Here is an 18,447-nt window from a genome sequence, read left to right on the forward strand (position 1 = left end):
TTAAAAGGAAAAGCACATATAACTATAACTGACCTAAAACTTTGAGATAAAAGTTACTTAAAACAGGGCTTCCCTGGTGGCGCAGTGGTTGAGCGTCCGCCTGCCGATGCAGGGGACGCGGGTTCGTGCCCGGGTCCGGGAAGATCCCACATGCCGCGGAGCGGCTGGGCCCGAGAGCCATGGCCGCTGAGCCTGCGCGTCCGGAGCCTGTGCTCCGCAACGCGAGAGGCCACAACAGTGAGAGGCCCGCGTACCGCAAAAAAAAAAAAAAAAAGTTACTTAAAACAATTAACTCTTAATGGCAAGAAAGTTTGTACAGGCAACGTAGGGAGGGTGAAGTGGAAAGGAAAAGAGTAGATAAATTCTTAAGGTGGTGGGTTTCTCAGATCTGCAAGAGCATTGATATAGGGAACAGGAGTGGCTATAAGAGTCATCCCAGGGATGATACAATCCGGCTTTCTGTGTCTCCTCCCCTTCTACTCAGTGACTCTCCCAAGGCACCTAGGGTCCTGATGCTACTCAGAGTTCTCAGTCCTGTGATCCCAGGCCTGTTGTTAGCAAGGGGACTTGGACTAAGGGTGTGGAATTTAAGAGCTAGATTTGCCATTTACTGGCTTGTGACCTTCACCAAGTTACTTAATGAATCTGTTAAGAACCTTTTGATTGCAAGTAAATGGAAACCAAGTCTCAAAGGCTTAAACAAGAAGAGTAACTTATTATCTTAAATAATAAGTCCAAGTTACAATGTCTTTAGAGTGGGTTAATTGTCTTGATAACATCATGAAGATTTTATCTTCTTTCCATCTTTCTACTCTGTCATCTTTATGTATCAGTATCATCTTTAGCTACTTTTCTTGGTTCCCTGAGTCACATCCAGACACAACATCCAATGGAAGAAAAAGAAAATTTTCTTCCTGCTTATCTCTTTTTATTAGCTAGTAATCCTTTCCTAGAAGCCCCCAGGAGACCTCATCTCATGAATTATTGAAAATAACTAGGTCACTTGTTCCCACCTAAGCCAAACCCCAGCAAGGAGAATGGGGTTCCTCTTGAATCTGTGTACAAGCCAGAGCCACCTGGGGAGGGATGGATATTTGAATTAAATTTAAACTCTGCCAACAAGGAAGGAGGTTATTGGGTAAACAACCACTGGTGTCCATTACACTTAAATTTGCTGAACCTCATTTTCTTTATCTGCAACATGTGGGAATAATAGCATCTGGTTTATAGGGTTGTTATAAGGATTAAAGAGAATAATCCATAGATTATTTCTCCAAAAATTCCCCCAAGACTTGTTTTTAAAGTCTCTGAGTATCTCATAGACACACACTAATGGATGGCAAAGTCCTATCACAGTGTATACAGTCAAGTGGGTAGAACAGACTCTCTTCCTTGGTGTAAGGTCTACAGTATTGATAATGTCTCAGGTGCTATATTATACAATAGGTGCTTTACATATATTTTTTTCTAATCCTGCCAACAAAAATGTAGTCATGCATGCTCTTCATTCATTCTCTCAGTCAACATATATTTGATTGCCAGTAATCTCATTTTACAGACAATGAAAATGAGGTTTAGAGAGGTTGAATAATGTTCAAAGTGACACAACTAGTAAGTGGAGAAATTAGATTTGTGCTTAGGTCTGTCTGACTCCACTCTTTGCAAATCTCTTATGACTTCCTTTCCTGAAAGCTTCCTGGTGTTCTCTTTCACCAAGCTTAGTCTATTGAAAAAAGGAGTGGCTGGGAGCCATTGCAAGGTGTCAATTCACACTCTAAGATCTGCAGGAAAGAGCTGTCTGTTGTTTGTTGGCCCACACCCATCACCAAGCTGCCCTGGAACGTTGGGTTAGTTCTGCTCTGCTCCAGCAGGTGGCAGGTTGGTATCATTCAGCGCTTGCCTTCTTTACTTGTGAGGAAGCGATAGAGGGGTGAGAATGATTTTCCTGGAAAACTGTAGAAATCAGACTCATCACTTTTTGGTCCCACTCCGTAGGAAGAGCAGCTGACCCTTTTCAGCTGCTGTCATGTATGAAGTGAGGGATGAAATAAACTGCCTTTGAATTCACCTTTTTACTTTTGAAAGGTGCTCTCATATATTTCATACACATTCATCCCAGTTACAAATGTTAAGATGCTTAGGACAGATATTGTCAGCTATTGTTCTCAATTCTATTGTTTTATTCACCTAATCGCCATGAGCTTCCTAAAGCAGAGGGTATGAGTTACTTACCTTTGGGCGCCCAACACCAGGCACCGTGCTGGGTATTTGTAGAGTACATCTGTGAATTATTTGAAGTAAGATGATCTGGGTTTGAGCTCTGACTTGGTCATTTCCTATTTGGGAGGCTCTCCGTAAGTCACTTGCTTTCTGAGTCTCAGTTTCCTCGTTGGCAGCACTGATGATAATGATGACGGTGATGACGATGATAATTCTTAAGCTCACTTGTTGTGAGAATGAAAGGCATACGAAAAGGACTTGTAAAGCACCTGTTAGAGACAGGTGTTACTTTTAGGTGACCGGGCAAAGTTGTAAAATATATTAGTGGTTGATACTTTCTCATAGGGATTAGAATATAAAGTGCCTGGAACCAGAATTTAGGCAGACCCCACTGGGGACATTTCACCTCTGGTTGTCATTTCCTGCCCACAGCTCAAGTACTTATCTTCATCACTGAACATGGAGAATCACTGAAGTGATCTATCGATACTTATTGTCTGTCCTGGCTCCAATTCTACCTTCCTCAATCCAAGTTTCTAAAGGTATTATTCCAGGAGGTCCTCCCATAGCCTAGCTTCAGTCTGCTTTCCCCTCTGACCACCATTTCCCACCCACTCATGTCCATGCACAGAGCATCTGCAGCAGGTTGACTCTGGGAACCCCAGCTTGTCTTGTGCATGTTCACATCTCTGCCTGTGTGTGCTCTCACTCTCTCTCCTTCTTCTCTTTCCCCCCGAACCACACTCATTCTTCACGATCTCTCCTCCAAGAAGGCTTCCTCTAGCCCACATTGATCTCCCCCCTTAGAACTCCCACAGCTCTTATGAGGCAGTATAGGTCACTGAATATTTAAAGACATGGTCTTTGGTGTCAAACATCCTGGAATCAAATCCTCCAAGTTACATAAACTTTGTGTGCCTCAGTTTCCTTACCCTTAAAATAAGAATAATAATAGTCCTACTTCATAAAGCTGTTTTGAGGATTTAACGGGATAATGTATATAAAGCGTTCGACACGATACCTGGAATAGAGTAAGGACTCAGTACACAGTAGCTATTATGATTACCATTATTATCATTAAATACATAACTTGATATTTCTTTACTGCCTTTTTGGATTATGCCTCCTCCTCCTAGGAAGACAGTCAGCTTCCTGTATTCAGGGACCATATTTTATGTTTCTCTGTGGCTCTGGCATTGCCCTGTGCATTCCCTAAACAAGAGAGGTGTACCACAACTTGTGATTGCTCAGTCAGTCTTACCTTATAGTAAGAAGTAAAACTGATCCTCAAGTTAACTTTTCCCAAAGCCACGTAGATACTGGTTGAAGATGCCATTGCCACATGCCAAGAATCTCTACAGAGTTTTCTGATCATTAGACACTGGCCATTCAAAATCCACACAGCAGTCTGTATAACTGTAATATACATTTAATTAAAACAAAGAGATTATTTTCTACACAATTTGGCATTATCTGTAGGATAGGAAAGAAGCGAAAAAGGAGAAAAGTGTGACAAGTGACCAAATGATATTGATGAAGAATAGGATATTTTTACACTTTACCAAGAGAGGATAATGAGATTGAGCGGAATATCTTCTTTCCCCACACCCCAGCTCTGGGGTTTTGTGATGTCAGTGATGAATAATGGCCCAGGTCCAGGATTCTGCTGCTTTTCTCCTTTAGTTTCCAGGATTCTCAAAAGAAGCACTAAACTGCTTTTTCTTTCCCTGCCAGGGGTGGATATGGTTGCAAAGCTCTTCTCAGCCCCAAATGAAGATGATTGTACCTGTGGTCTCAGGAGATTCAGCTCTATTTCTCAAGCCTTTTGTATGTGTGCTGGGAAACCCTAGGGTGAAATGTCACTTCTCTAGAGAGTTAGGGGATCTTTCACCACAACAAAGTAGCTTGATCTCACACTGGGTCTGAGCCTTACCCTGGGGTCCCTCTGCTGGCTGTGAGAAACAAGAGCAGAAAGCAGTTCTTTGGGATAAGAAACCATGAATTTTGTCTTTGAAGGTAATACATAGAGACAAGAATGTTCCTGTTCGGTTGGGGCAGTCATACTTGGGTTATGGTATAAAATGAGGAGAGAAGACCGAGCTAGCAATAGCAACACAAGTTTCCCTCCACAAAAAGGATTAACAACTGGATTCAGGTCTCAATCCAAAAATAAAAATTAATCTAATACAGAGTACTGAAAAAAAAATCTCCTTTGAGGAATACCTGTAATGTACAGCTGTAGTTCGTTTTCAGTGCAAGATCAGAAATCAGCAGAGATTGCTCAATCTGTTCGTGTAAACCCACTGGACGGCGTGCTGCTTACCTACAAGCACTCTGCCTTTCCCCCAGCTTGCTTCAGTCTAGTCTAATTCATGAGTCAGATTACCAAGGTACCATGGTGAGAGGTACCATAGAAATACCAAAGTGAATGGACGGAATTGGACACTCGAGCGTGCTCAATAGATGCAACATCCTAATTATGGACTGGGCTTTGTGGTCCGCTGGCCCGGGGTTTTGTTAACCGCCCTGGCTTCCTACAGAGATTTAGGGCTTGGCCTCTGCCACTTTGTTGCTGTGGCTGGTGCTTTTGCTCTGTTAGAGAGACAACAAGAAAACATGGGCCCAGGTGCCAACCCAGGATAGGTAGCTGAAGGGTTCCTTATAAACAAAGGAGGAAGGCCTTCTGTTTGTCACCCAAGGGACCAGAACAAGGGAAATCAAAACCAACCACACAGGTAACAACCTTAAACCTTCTCTTGGTTCATTTTCTGATCAAACAAAATGAAATCCATATGCAATATAATGAGAGCAGAAATATCTACCACTCCAGAGGAGAAACAGATGAAGAGTTTTAAAAATTTAAGGAACATCAATGAGAAATAGATGGCATCAGGTAGGAAATTCTGACAATACAGCAAAAATGGAATTAGGCAACCCCTGAGGAGGACTCCTGTGCAGTCAGGAAACGGGCAGTGCTCTGAAGGGGCCTTGGCCATCCCTGAGATGCAACACATCCTAGCAGCCAGTGGGGGTCAGAGGTGTTCTATGTTTTAGAGAGAGTTCAGGCTGCGTCTACTGTTCGACACCTTTAACCTCAAGACCTACAAATCCTGCTAATGGGAACCCAGCTGGAGCTCCCTTGGAGTTCAAACTTCTCTCCAGAAAGAGCAGGACCATGAAAACAGGAGGTGGCTGATCTCAGATGCTTTACCATAAAGTTTGGTTTTGACTTGGAAACAATTTGCTTGTTTTATATCTTCTTGCACTTGCTCTCTTCCCATTCCACTTGCTTCCAACAAGAACCTGTTGGTCATGGATAAAGGGCAGTCATGTCTCTTAAAGTCAAGCCTATGGATACTCGGAAGCATGGAGTCTAATCGAGTTCCCCAACCTGTATCTCTTTTAAGTCAGTGGCAGTCCGAAGACAATGCTTAAGTTGGTGGGTGATCTAACTAGTTTATGGGTGTATGTAGGCATCCAGGCTGGAAGCGTTCATACATACTCATGAGAGCTAATTGTGTACATTTCTTCCTACCACCAAGTTAAGTGACATCATGTTGGTAGCTTGACATTGGCCATGGTGGGAGTACTTACACCACAGAAAGAAGCAAATGCTGCAAATCAGGACTCTTTTTTTTTCTCCCCTTGGTGTGATTCTCTTCACTTATTATTTTTTTTGAATTACTATTTTTTAAATTGAAGTATAGTTGATTTACTATATTGTGTTAGTTTCAGGTGTACAGCATAGTGATTCAGTTTTTTTCTGATTATATTCTATTACAGGTTATCACAAGATATTGAATATAATTCCCTATACTATACAGTAAATCCTTGTTGCTTATCTATTTTATGTGTAGCAGTTTGTATCTGTTAATCCCAAACTCCTAATTTATCCCTCTCTCCCTTTCCCCTTTGGTAACCATAAGTTTGTTTCTATGTCTGTGAGTCTGTTTCTGTTTTGTATATAGATTCATTTGTATTATTTTTTAGATTCCACATATATATTTTTAGATATCATACAGTATTTGTATATATATACATATATATATTTGTGGATATATATATATATATGAATCAATTTGCTGTACACCAGAAACTAATACAACATTGTAAATCAATTATACGTCAATAAAGAAAGAAAAAGCAGGGAACAAGGAAGATTGAGGAAACAAGTCAATATAATGGGGTAATGAGAGCCAGATTTCTCACTAAGAGAAGCGAGTATGAATATAGAAAGAGAGAAAGCTGGAATGAGCCATGTGGTATAGGATTAGAACCAGAAGTTTTGGTTTAAACTTAGAGATCTTAATATGGAGAGTTAGATGCAGAAATAAATACTGATGTACAGTTCTGTGTATGTATGCACATCTATATCTTCATACATATGCACATGCATACACATGTGCACACATACATAAATACATATATTTCCTAGCTCTGTCCCTGACTAAGCTTGGGAATAGTGAAACCCCAATAACGATGAGCCTGCCTAGGGCCCAGATCTTGGTTTCTAGATACCATTCTCCAATAAAAGGAAACAGGGTTCTTTGGAGAGGCGGTTGACTCCAGGGATGAAGTAGGAAAAATATAAGGCAAGTTTAGAACATCTCATTATTCTAGGAGATAAGCAAGTAATCAAAAAGCGATGGAGGGACTTCCCTGGTGGTGGTTAAGAATCCGCCTGCCAATGTAAGGGACACGGGTTTGAGCCCTGGTCCGGGAAGATCCCACACGCCGCAGAGCAACTAAGCCTGTGCACCACAACTACTGAGCCTGCACTCTAGAGCCTGCAAGCCACAACTACTGAGCCTACATGCCACAACTACTGGAGCCCACGCACTCTAGAGCCCACATGCTGCTACTACTGAAGCCTGTGTGCCTAGAGCCCATGCTCTGCAACAAGAGAAGCCACCACAATGAGAAACCCGTGCACCACAATGAAGAGTAGCCCCCGCTCGCCACTCAACAAAGACCCAACACAGCCAAAAAAAAAAAAAAAAAAGCGTTGGAGACATGTCCAAAGGACACAAAAGATAGCTCAAAGAGGTGCAACTGGTCCAGTATGGGATGATTTGAGTGTCAAAGAAATCATAATATCAGATTATATCCCACTGACTAAAATAGGCATCCATTAATTTATCCTCATGTAAGTAAAGTATCACCTCACACTGGTCAGAATGGCCATCATCAAAAAATCTACAAACAATAAGTGCTGGAGAGGGTGTGGAGAAAAGGGAAGCCTCCTGCAGTGTTGGTGGGAATGTAAACTGGTACAACCACTATGGAGAACAGTATGGAGGTTCCTTAAAAAACTAAATATAGAACTACCATATGACCCAGCAATACCACTCCTGGGCATATACCCAGAGAAAACCACAATTCAAAAAGATACATGCACCCCAATGTTTATTGCAGCACTATTTACAATAGCCAAGTCATGGAAGCAACCTAAATGTCCATCAATAAAGGAATGGATAAAGAAAATGTGGTACATATATACAATGGAATGTTACTCAGCCATAAAAAGGAACGAAATAGTGCCATTTGCAGAGATGTGGATAGAACTAGAAACTGTCATACAGAGTAAAGTAAGTCAGAAAGAGAAAAACAAATGTCATGTGATATCACTTGTACATGGAATCTAGAGAAATGGTACAGATGACCTTATTTGCAAAGCAGAAACAGAGACACAGATGTAGAGAACAATCTTATGGATACCGAGGGGGGAGCAGGGGTGGGATGAATTGGGAAATTGGGATTGACATATATATATACTACTATATTATAAAACAGAAAACTAATGAGAACCTACTGTATAGCACAGGGAACTCTGCTCAATGCTCTGTGGTGACTTAAATGGGAAGGAAATCTATAAAAGAAGGGATATGTGTATAACTGATTCACTTTGCTGTACAGCAGAAACTAATACAACATTGTAAAGCAACTATACTCCAATAAAAATTAAAAAAAAATAAGTAAATGAACACATAATGGGAAAAGAATATTCCTCCCTACAGTATAATTCCAGTTAATAAATGTTGAAGGAATTATGGAATTAGAAAAGCATAATTTGAGACTTATAGTGAAATTATTTTAAGCAAAAAGTATCAGTAGATACTAAAAGTAGTGGGTGAAAGTCAGATGAAGAATATCATATTTACATGGTCTCAGAATATCTTTCCACAAAACATTAACTGCAGGGGAAAAAAAGAATAACTCTAGAGCAGAGGACACTGGTATATACCATACTACTCAAGAGATCAAAGTTGACATCACTAGTGATAGGATAAACCAAGACCATGTGTCATATCATGGGATGCAGTGAAAAGATCCAGCATCACATCTGTGATCATCCTGCCAAAAGTGCATAAACACACCTGAATCAATCATGAGGAGGCAGAAAACAAATCCAAAGTGAGCCATGCCCTTGAAACAAATCTCTTAGTGTGTGTGTGTGTATACACATATATACATACACACATTTGTGTATGTGTATGTATACACACACACATATTCTATTGGTTCTGTTGCTCTGGAGAGCCTTGACTGATACAGCAGCAATTTCGGATTCAGAAGCTTTTGATCACTTAGCTTGCTAATTTTAAGTCTTTCTTCAAAGGTCACATTCTCAGAGAGGCTATTCTGATTACTCTATCAAAAATGAAAATTAATTATCTCTCCATTCCATATCCCTGGTCCTCTGACCCTATTCCACCTTTTCCCCATAGCAATGTTACTTTTCACATGTGTGTTACTCTTTATTGTGTTTATTTTCTGTCTCTCTCCTCCATTAGATAAACTGCATAATGGCAGGTGTTGTAGGACAAGTTCCCTGAGAAAAAATCTCTTGAGATGAGATTTGTGTGCAGGGGATGTTGATCTCAGGAACAGCAGCCACAAAGGACTGAGGCAGCAGGACTGGGCAGAGAGTGGAATTGCAGTTGCAACAGAGGTCTCAGCTAATCCTGTGGGGAGCCGTGAAGCTGGGACAGTGCTTCAGCGATGTCCTGAATAGAGACAAAGGGGGCTGCGCCTTTGTAGCCACACAGCAACCAGTCATGGGATGCAGGCTGCACCAGGGAAGGGGCATTATGTTGGGTGACACAGCTGCCTTAGGCCAAGGGCAATTCCTAGGAGGCCTCAGCTGTGGGTCCTCTTGCTGCAGCATGGTCCTGAATGGTGGATTTGGGCAGTGCATCCCGGCAGCAGTCACTGTAGCAGGATCTTTGTCTATTGCTGTATCCCCAGCTCTCAGAACAGCGTCAGAATTATTGACTGGATGGGTGGATGAATGAATAAATGAGTGTACGAATGAAGGAATGAGTTCCTTTCCAGAAAGGTCAGCATGCACAGACAGGATGTAGCCACCCTTCCCAGTTGGCAAGCAGAATGACTAGAGTGTAAAAATAGAAAACAGGCCAACGTAATCACAGAAACCTTGAAGACGGTTCAGAATTGTAAAAAAAACAAAAAGTAGCAAATGGGAGAAGAGAGACACAGGGCTGTTGGAAGGAGTGGCAAGGCTGGAGAGACAGGTAATAAATTTATACTGCAGGGAGTTTCCATGTTTACATGCAGATCCTGAGCAGTTCATTGTAGGACCAGGGTGTGCTGTTACAGGCCTCAGGGGCGGGGGTTAAAGAAAGCATCCTGCTAACACAAGGAACAACTGGCTCCTGGGACAGAACTTGTAACAAGCCTTTTCTCATATCTGTTGACTTAACGCAGGCCAGGGAATTCTCTGAAAGGCAACAAGGCTATAAATCAGCAAGGCCTGTAACGTGCATTCTAGGGTCTTGGAGGAAAAGGCAGCACACAAAGGCACCGAGTCTGTCTTTAAGAAAGCCATGGTGAGTGGCCCTGGTGGTCTTGGGGTTAGACTCTGGGGCTGGGAATAGAAAACATCCAGGAGAGGGGAGCAGGGAAGAGCCAGCGAGAGCAGCATGGTATGTTTCTAATGAAACACCTAGCATCCGGGCCTGGAATGGTACCTAGTGGATAATCAGCCCTCGGGGAATATCTGTTGAATGACTGACTAAATAATGGCCCTGGTTCTGTCACTCACCAGCTGCGTGAGCTTGAGGAAGTCCTTTTACTTCTCTGAAACTTGGCCGCCCTGTGTGTAAAATGTTGGGCTCAAACACAAATGGAATCTTTGGGAGGGAATGAACCATGAGAGTTTCTGAGTCTCAAAAAGCATTCAGAGAAGTTCCTGAAGCTCTGAAAAGAAGAGAAATTTTTAAAAAGTCTGCATGGCAGAAAGGATACTGCAGCTTCCTGAGCTAACACAGGCACCCAGGATCGTCAGAACCTGTCATGGCTGCCCTCCCTCCCCCACCTCCACCCCAGTGGGATCTGCAGGCGTAGCAGGTGGCTTTTTTGTCCAGCACCCCAGGGGAAATGCTTCTTCCATCGCTACCTAAAATGCAACAGACCGCCGCCCCACCCCCCCACCCCGGGACAGCTTGACGCCAGGACGAGAGGAAAGAGGCCAATGCTGTCTGATGCCCATTGCAACTCCCATTACATCTGGGGCAGATCTCCCAGAGGCCCTGAGGCAGGCAAAAACAGGGCCCACTGCCTGCTCACTTCTGTCAGTGGCCTGATGCAGCACAAAGGACAACAGGCTCCCACCAAGAAAACGAGAGTTCAAATTCTAGCTTCTCTGCTGCTTGCAAACTTAGCAAGTGAGTTGATTTCTCTGGATCTGTAAAATGGGAATGATCATCCAACAGCACAGGTATGATCAAGGGGTAGAAGATTCATGAAACCAGCACGTTCATTTCCCCTCCTTTCCTCTCCCTCTTCCTGCCTCCTTCATTTTCTCCTTCCCTTTTATGCAAGCAGCCCAGCTAGGTGGAGCAGAGTCTAAGCAAGGCCAAGGACATGAGTTCGATGCCCACATAGGACCAGAGGCCTGCTCCTGTCCTGGCCATGTCAGTCCTAAACAGTCAACTTTTGTGCTCACATCTCCTTATCACAGAGCAAAGGCAGTTTGCCATTGGCCAGTATCACTGTGGACAAATACTATTTACTCAGCAAGGATGCCAAGCATTTTTAATCCCTGACTCATCAGGAGGAGGAATTTGGCACAAGGGGGAATGGGGGTGGGGAATGAAAGAGATGAAACCAAGTGAGGCAAGAATGTAATCATGAGGGTCAGATTCTGCCATTCTGGGACACAGAGGAAGAGGGAGGAGACGGTTTTTTCCCTTAGAAGAGCTGGCATGATGACCCCAATTCTCCCTTTTGTAAAACTGAGGAAGAGGGGTCTATAATGGATGGGTGGGATTTTCCTTCTCTGTCTTGGAGTTGCACCTTATGCTGAACCAGGGTTTCTGAATCCATGGGCTGGGATCCCTGCAGAGTGCTGACCTCATGTAAGGAGCCCTCACAATTACTACATTTGCACTAAGCAGTATTTGTGTGCCCTGTAACAGTAAGTGCAAGTGCTCTCACGGAGAAGGCATGTCATTCTCACTTATATCTGGGTCCTTATATTCAAATCAGTTGGAATTTAAACCTACATTACAGCCAGGCTTGATAGGTGGAATCTCCATTTCTTCAGATGCTCTCTTTTGTCCCATCTCCACCCTCGGGGTTCAACAGCCCAGCCATGGGAATAAACCTCAGAGCAGCTCTTTCCTCTCTACCTGGGGCCAGAGGACCCATGACTGCCTGGACCTTCTCCTGTAGTATTAACCTTCTTGTGAGCTGAGTCTGGGGGCAGGGGCTGAGGAGAGACACTTTGCTCTTCCTGGGCGCAGAGGGACGGTGACTCAGGTGGTGACAGTCCATTTGCTTTCTCCATTTTGGTTGATGGCCTCACTAGGCCTACTCCTTTTTTTCCTCCCAGCCCCCTTTCCTCCATCACTGTCTTAACATCACCTCCCCTGCCCCTTTCTAGGATGCTAAAGATGGTCTTGTCACACCTCTCCACATCTCTTGCTTTCCTAAGATCCTGCCTGCTCTTCTAAGTCTTTCACTCTGTATTTGAGCCATGAAGATTCCTTCTCTGCAGTGCTGTAAGATGCTCTTATCACCAGATCGTATTCTAGTGGGCCCAGAAAATCACCTCAGGTTGAGCGGACCGAGTTGGTATTGAAAACTGAACAGGTTTAAAGGGGGGTAAAAAAGCATCAATTGAGCCCCAACGATGTGCCAGGGAATTTACGTGCAGTATATACTTAGTCCTCACAGCATTTTTCTGAGATACTTTTACTCTTATTTTATGGATGAGCAAATTAAGGCTCAGGGAAGTTGAGTACCTGAGCTGAGGTCTCAGTTAGCAAATTACAGTTATAATTTACCCCAGGTCTGGGAATTTCCTGGCAGTCCAATGGTTAGGACTCTGCACTGTCACTGCTGGGGCCCAGGTTCAATCCCTGGTCAGGGAACTAAGATCCCGCAAGAGTGCAGCACAGCCAAAAAAAGAAAAAAACAAACAAACAACTTATCACAGGCCTGTCTGAGTCTGGAGCTCACCCTTGTTTCTATACTTCGACCTCTCATTGACTCCACAGTAATCTTCACATCCACCTCTGGCTGATGCAATTTCATCTTGCCTCTCAGGAAAATCTGATGTGTCAGGTTCAAATTTAATCATGGCACACTATAAATTATAGTTGGAGAAGCAGAAATAAGTGTGTCAAGATGATTTATATGATGATAATGAGACACAAGCTCTGATAATTTGACCTGAGTTGAAAGATGCTAAGTGTGAGTGAGTGTGTGTGTATGTGTGTGTGTGTGTGTGTGTGTGAGAGAGAAAAGAAAGAAAAAACACATCCAGGAAATTAATAAAAGCATCAGTGTCTGGCCACTCATCCTGAATACTGAGGCACAATGAGGGAGCAGCTCAGGAAATGCTTCTAATGAACAGAGACTCTGACTTGGGAGGAATATATTATCCAAGATCAGGAAAACCTTAAACTCTTCTCAGCTAGCGTTTTATTCTAAAGAAATACTGCATATAATTTATTATTCATAAAAAACATATTAAGTTGTTTTAAGCAGAAACACACATAAAACAAGACTATGTATTGATCAGTTGGTGAAAATGTGACCAGAGGCTTGCAGGAAACTGACCCTGAATTTCCTCTAGGAGCAATGGCTTAATATTTGCTAATTCAGTGTTTGCAATGGCTTTATAGAACATAATGAGCATAAATCATGAGGACTGACTGTATATTGCCTGTTTTCATCGTCTCTACCACTAGACAGTACACTCCTTGAGGAGAGACCTCAAGTCCATTTTCCTAATCACTAGATTCCTGCAATCCCCTGTTACGTAGTAGGAGTCAAATAAATCCTTTTCTAAATGAATGAATGAATGAACTAAAGTTAGGAAGAGAATCATGACAGTGTAGAATCACAGAAGTCAAGGGAGTTTTGAGAAGGAGTAATCATCAATGTAGCCAAAGCAGAGGCATTGGTGGAGTAAGGAGGGGAAAGTGTCCATTAAGTTGGCGGACGGGAAGTCATTCATGGCCTAGGAGAGGAGGGCATTCAGCTCAGGGAGGAGGGCAGAAGGCAGACTGCAGTGGTCTGAGGAATGTTCAATGAGAAAGAAGGAAAAATAAACAAAGGCCACCGTTTTGAGAAGTTTGGGTGAGAAGGCGAGGAAAGAGATTTGACAGAAGCTAGAGGAGCATCTGGCTGAGAGGTGGGTCTTTCAGGACTGGAGAAGCTCTCCCATAAGTATACGCTGAGGGAAAGTAGAGGTGGAAGAGAGAGGTGGAAAAACAGAATGTGGTTCAGGGAAGACATTGGACTCTGAACAAGAAGAGGGAGATCTCAGTCTTACAAACTAGGGAAAAGGGAAAATAAAGGATGAGCATGGATGTGAGTATATTTAGGGTGAAGGAGGCAGGAAGTGGCAGGCAATCCTTCCCGATTGCCTCGCTTTTTCTTGGTGCAGTAGGGGCCAGGTGCAACGTTAAAGAAGGAGAAGGAAGGCTCCTGAAGGCTGAGCCGCAGGCTTGGAGACAGTGAGGGAGCTCACGGTGGACAAATCGAAGAACTGATGGGCAGAGCGACGCTGGAGACCATGATGCTGCGGTGGCCTCAGCAGCCAGGGTACAAAGAGCAGCCCAGGCAGGTTGCAGTGTTGCTGATCTGCTTCGGGGCTTTGCTGGGCAGGTGCAGTGGAACAACTGCAGCACAAGGGGGCTGAGGCATCTATGAGAGATGAGAAGAGCTCAGACTGGAGCAGCCTGATGGGTAGGAAAAGACAGAGAATGAGGGACTCGTGGTCCCCATGAGCTGGAAGAGCAGGTAGGGCTGGATGAGGATGTGAGTGGGGAGGGTCAGAGGTCATGAGGAGCTCTAGGTGGTGCGTGGGTGGTTGAAGGTCCATAAGTTCCTGGCCTCCAGGAGATCCAGGGTTGCAAGATCAATGATCCAGCTAGTCTTGTATTAATTTAGTCAGTCGTTACTCGAATGAACCTCCTACTTGTGGCTTAAGGCCTTAAGGAGATGACAGTGACGCAAAATATGGTGAGGTTTGCTCAGCATCATGTATATGAGGAAAATGGAAATATTACTCTCACAAAGTCAGACAAATACAAGATAGCCATTCCTTCCTCCATACATATCACTAAGCATAATGGATTAATTTTTTTAAAGAAAGTTGAGAAAAGGTTTTACATACTTGGAAGTGCTGTGGTATGAAAGAAAAAAGTCCAGGCTCAGAGTTAATGTAGCTAAGTGTTTATCCTGGCTCTGTCAATAACTAGTGTCGTGATTCTGGGCAGGTTTACCATTCTGGGCCCCTGTTCCCTTAACTGCAAAATGAGGTGGGTTTTGATATCTGAAGTTATTTCTCATTCTAAAATTCATAGCATTTTATGATTCTCTAAAGAAGTAGTGGTTGAACCTGAATAGACATCTTTCCAAAGAACACATACAATGGCCAAATAGGAACAGATGTTCAACGTCACTAGTCATCAGAAAAACGTAATTCAAAACCACAGTGATATATCACCTCATACCTGTTGGGATGGCTATTCTTAAAAAGAAAAGAGGGCTTCCCTGGTGGCGCAGTGGTTGAGAGTCCGCCTGCCGATGCAGGGGACACGGGTTCGTGCCCCGGTCTGGGAAGATCCCACATGCCACGGAGCGGCTGGGCCCGTGAGCCACGGCCGCTGAGCCTGCGCGTCCGGAGCCTGTGCTCCACAACGGGAGAGGCCGCAACAGTGAGAGGCCCGCATACCACAAAAAAAAAAAAAAAAAAGACAAGAGATAACAAGTGTTGGCGAGGTTGTGGAGAAAAGGGGACCCTTGTCTGTTGTTTGTGGAAATGTAAATTCATGCAGCCACTATGAAAAATAGTGTGGTGGTTCCTCAACAAACTAAAAATAGAACTACCATATGATCTAGCAATGTCTCCTCTGGGTATAATACTATCCAAAGGAAATGAAATTAGTTCCTCGAAGAGGTGTCTGCATTCCCATGTTTATTGCAACATTATTCACAATAGCCAAGATTTGGAAACAACCTAAGCGTCCATCGATGTGATGAATGGATAGAGAAATTGTGGTATTTACATTTGGCCCCTGGACAACATGGGTTTGAATTGTGCAGGTCCACTCATATGGGGTGCAGGTATTTTCAATAAATATGTTATTACAGCACTAGATGGTTTGCAGTTGGTTGAATCTGCAAATGAGGAATCGCAGATACGGCGGCTGACTCTTAAGCTATACGTGGATTTTTGACTGCTTGGGGTATGGGTGCCCCTAACCCCCTGCACTGTTCAGGGGTCAACTGTGTATACACAATGGAATATTATTCAGCCTTAAAAAAGAGATCCTGCCATTGGCAACAACATGGATGAAACTGAAAGACATTATGCTAAGTAAAATAAGCCAGACGCAAAGATAAAAGCTGCATGACCTCACTTAAATGTGGCAACTATAAAAGTCAATTACAAAGAAGCAGAGAGTGGAAAGGTGGTTACAAGGTGAGTGAGGTGGGGGAAATGGGAAGATGGTGGTCAAAGAGTATAAAGTCGGAATTACAAAGGATGAATAAGTCTAGAGATCTAATGCACAGCATGCTGACTATAGTTAATAATGCTGTATTGCATACTGGAAATTTGTTAAGACAGTAGGTTTCAGGTCCTCTTACCACACGCACGCACACACACACACACACACACACACACACACTATGTGAGGAGATACTGTATTAATTAGCTTAACTTAATCATTTTACTATGTATATAAATATCAAACCATCATGTTGTATACTTTAAATATGTTTAATTTTATTAAAAATAAAAAGAAATAGGGGCTTCTCTGGTGGCGCAGTGGTTGAGAGTCCACCTGCCGATGCAGGGGATGCGGGTTCGTGCCCTGGTCCCGGGGGATCCCCCATGCCGCAGAGCGGCTGGGCCCGTGAGCCATGGCCGCTGAGCCTGCGCGTCCGGAGCCTGTGCTCCGCAACGGGAGAGGCCACAGCAGTGAGAGGCTCGCGTAGCGCCAAAAAAAAAAAAAAAAAAAAAAAGGTTCTTGTTGGCATCAGTTAGATGACGTATGTAAAATTCTTAGTAGTAGAGTGTCTAGCATTTATTAAATGCTCAGTGAATGATATTTATTATCAAGGATTCCACCCTTCGATTTTTCAGATGGTGAAACTAGGACTAGAGAAATAAAGTGATTAAGTAATAGTGAAGGAGTTGGGGCTAGAAACCAGCTGATGGTTTTAAGATCTGTGTGCCTTCCTAAGGCCCTTTGTGCCTGATGATTTTAAGACCTGTGTGTCTTCTTTTAAGGCCCTTTGTGCATAAGCTGAGGGAATAATGATTGGAAACAATAATAAAACTGTCTTTGGAGGAGCATATTTCCAGTTTGGAAGTTACTGGGAGAAGGGACTGTATCTCTTTAACTTGCTGCTGTCTTGAATATTTATGATAATTGGGACCAAGAAAACGTAGTTACGTGAAAGATACAGTCTCTAAATGCCATTTAAATAACAGCTTCAACCTTCTCCTCAATGACTGTTTACCAGTTTATTGGCAGTACTACATTTAATGTAGAAATAGAACATGAAAAACAGCAAAATGCTTGAATTACAGGTTCCTAGCTAGATTTCAAAAGTCATCATATGGTAAATAAGCTCATCTCAAAAAATATAGGACACGGGGAGGGGGAAGGGTAAGCTGGGACGAAGTGAGAGAGTGGCATGGACATATATACACTACCAAATGTAAAACAGATAGCTAGTGGGAAGCAGCCACATAGCACAGGGAGATCAGCTCAGTGCTTTGTGACCACCTAGAGGGGTGGGATAGGGAGGGTGGGAGGGAGGGAGACGCAAGAGGGAGGAGAAATGGGGATATATGTATATGTATAGCTGATTCACTTTGTTTTACAGCAGAAACTAACACACCATTGTAAAGCAATTATACTCCAATAAAGATGTTAAAAAAAAAAGAGTAATTGTAAAATCCCAACATAAAGTACTTGGGGATCTGCTTTTTGTACCAACAAGTTCTAATGGAAAAGAAAACATTTGAAAGGGGGCGTATCCAAGAATGATTTAAATATAAAGCTAGTCAGTAACCCTAATCTTACTTTATGTATATCATTTTAATTACTGTGTGGAGGATTTTAATTACTCTTTGCCCTTGCCATTACTGATTATTTTTTTCATTTGGCTTCTTTTGGTACCAATTTAAGGAAATGTTTTCTAAGAAGTAAAGCACTTTTAGGATATTGTGATTTTTAATTATACAAACAACAACTATTCAATCAGAGACTTATAGTCAGAGATTTCTTTTAATTTCTTAATTCCTTGCTATAAATGGGTACTTGCCTATATTTAATAAAAGTTCTATTTCCTTTGCAAAAAAATATATCTTGAAGGACATTTTGAAAAATAGAAATGGAATGAGGGCATTGTGGTAAATAAAAATAGACAAATGGAAGTCCATATCTATTGTAATCAATGTCTGCAAGAGCTCCGTGTTTGGGAGGAAATTATTCCCTGCTTCCTAACGCTGTTTTTCATATTTACTTATCTTGTTAACTTTCTTAAACCCAACAGGAAATAATTTCGGCATCACAGCTAATATGTTTTGACGTGCCTCAAGAGAGCTATTTTTTTTCTTTTAAATGGTGCCTGCTGCTTTCTATCAAACCATGCCCCAATTGAAGGGGCATCTGTTATTGGAATGCCTTTTCAAAAATAACAGTGGAGTCTGAACGTCTGGAAGGTTTACAA

General features: G+C 42.7%; 1 long non-coding RNA gene across 2 annotated transcripts in view; it reads right to left on the minus strand.

Annotated features, from left to right (window-relative positions):
* The window catches only part of LOC149749553 (uncharacterized), a 172,305-nt gene continuing 153,858 nt past the window's right edge, over window positions 1–18,447 (minus strand). For both annotated transcript variants that reach the window (XR_016392649.1, XR_016392650.1), the window contains exon 4: window positions 1–3,636. This is a non-coding gene — a long non-coding RNA (uncharacterized LOC149749553). The remainder of the gene's footprint in view (window positions 3,637–18,447) is intronic.

Source organism: Delphinapterus leucas, chromosome 3, assembly GCF_059928025.1.
Source record: "Delphinapterus leucas isolate spDelLeu-1000000601 "Yukka" chromosome 3, BTC_Dleu_Yukka2, whole genome shotgun sequence".
Classification (NCBI taxonomy): domain Eukaryota; kingdom Metazoa; phylum Chordata; class Mammalia; order Artiodactyla; family Monodontidae; genus Delphinapterus; species Delphinapterus leucas.